Raw genomic sequence first — 2,238 nt, 5'->3', positions numbered from 1 at the left:
GAAGAAAGGGATGTTTCGTGCGTATATCATAATTGTAATACAATACAACAGTTACAGTAGGAAAAAATTAAGAAATGAAATGAAGAATAAAATATAATAAAATAAAAAGAAAAGGAAGTTGTTTCCTGCGTATATCATAATTGTAATAAAAAATATACAATTACAATAGAAACAAAAATAAAAAGAAAATAAAATATAATAAAATAAAAAGAAAGAAATGAAGGGATGTAGTAATACTACACTTTGCATTCCTTTTTTCTCTCTCTCTCTCTCTCTCTCTCTCTCTTATTCCTGCGTCCTCGACTTTTCATTAGCATATAAATAATACACGAGAAGCAAGAGAGAAACAAAACTAAACAAAAAAAACTAAGAAACAAAGAGAGAAAGAAAGAAAGAGAGAGAGAGAGAGAGAGAGAGAGACAGGAGCACGTTTTTCGTAGCTCGCGGTTAAAGGGGCAGGTTAAAAAGAAAAGGAAGAAGACTACTTCAACTTAAAACAGTAGTAGTGACCCCCGGGGGGCTTTGCACAGGTACAAACAAGAAGTCCCTTGTGACGTCAGCGGCAGGTGCAACCTATCTTCCATCCTCATTCCTCCCTTTCCTCCCCTTCTTCTCTCTCTCTCTGTTCCTTTTTCTCTTCCGCCTCGTTTCTCGTTTCCCCTCCTCCCCTCCCCCTCCTCCTTCACCCCCTTCTCCTTCTATTTTTTTTTCTTTCTTCTTTCTTATTATTCTTCTTCTTTATTTTTTTGCTTCAATCCACTTTCGCGATTTCGAGATCGATCGAGATACTCAAAATGTGAGTACCCAATCCCCTCTTTTGTTCTTTGTTTTTTTTTGTTTTTTTTTTTAACAGTATATCCCTATTTTACACCATGAATCACGTTCTCGTGTTGTTATTCGTTGCTTGTGTTATTAGTTACGTGAGATATCACGCGTGATATCGGTACTCGTTTTATCAATGCCTCCGGGGGTACAGGGGGAAGGGGATGTTGGATAGTAGGGTAGGGTAAGGGTAGTTTAACACCGAGGTGTATTCCTTTTATCTCGTTAATCGTATCAATCTTTTTCGATCAGATTTTTTTATACGAGGAAGTTTGATAACGCTTGCGAAACAACACAAGTCATACTTATCGTTCAATGTTTTCCATGATCCTCATTCTCCTCCCATCATGTTTTCTCTTTTATTAATTCATCTGTCGTATATGGTTGTATACAAGTACATATTATTATGATTGTTATTATTTTTTTTTTGTTTATTATTATTCGATCAATCGATTTGTAAAAATAGATTTGAATAAACGTGTCTTATGATTAAATTTCTAACGACAATATATATTTCATTATTTTATTTTACGATTAGAGAATTTTTTGTTATTCAAATTACAAACTTTATATAACATGGTCAAAGTATTTTTATAGAGAAATAACGAAAGAAAATATATTTCATTATATTTTATTTTTTACGATTAGAGAGAATGTTTTTTAATTCAAATTACAATGTGATACGGGAGTAGTATTATTTTTTTTTTGCTTTTCTATAGAATTCTTGCTTCTGAAAAAAAAAAAAGAAAATAATAAAAATACCCGAGTGTGTTCGTTCCATCGGGTTGATTGGTGATTGTGCTGAGAAAGAAAGAAATAAAGATGGAAATAAAACGAAAATGAAGAAAAACGAATGCTGCGAGAATGAAAGGAAACAACAACAAAAAAATGCATAGATTACGGAGACTACTGTATTAGTATTTTTTTATTATTATTATTATTATTTCTTTAGGTCGGACGGTGCTGGTAATCGTTTTAGGCACAGGGTATATCAGCAAAGATAGAGATCTTCGTAATTGGAATTTTATCTCTTCTTTTCTTTCTCTTTTTTATATATCCTATCTTTTTGAATAGAAGGTTGAGAAGATGGGGTGGGGTTGGGTGGGGTGAGTTGGGGAGGGGGAAGCTCAACGGGGTGAATTTATAGTAGGACTATTACCCTTACTTTTCTTTTTTCTTGCTTCATTAGTTGATTATTTCTTTTATGTTTATTTTTTTGGATACTTTTTTTTTGTTTTTTTCCTTTCTTTTTTTTTTTTATTTCCATTACTTTTTTTTTTTCTTTTTCTTCTCTCTTGCAAGAATACTTCAGCAGCTTCTACCACATATTTTCTTTTATCTTTCTCTCACACTCATACTTATACTTATACTCACTAACTCACTCATACTCACTCGCTATCGTCGAATTTCGGTTAT

The sequence above is a fragment of the Polistes canadensis genome, unplaced genomic scaffold, assembly GCF_001313835.1.
Source record: "Polistes canadensis isolate GaletaPanama2010 unplaced genomic scaffold, ASM131383v1 scaffold_45, whole genome shotgun sequence".
Classification (NCBI taxonomy): domain Eukaryota; kingdom Metazoa; phylum Arthropoda; class Insecta; order Hymenoptera; family Vespidae; genus Polistes; species Polistes canadensis.
This window is presented reverse-complemented; position numbering follows the sequence as displayed.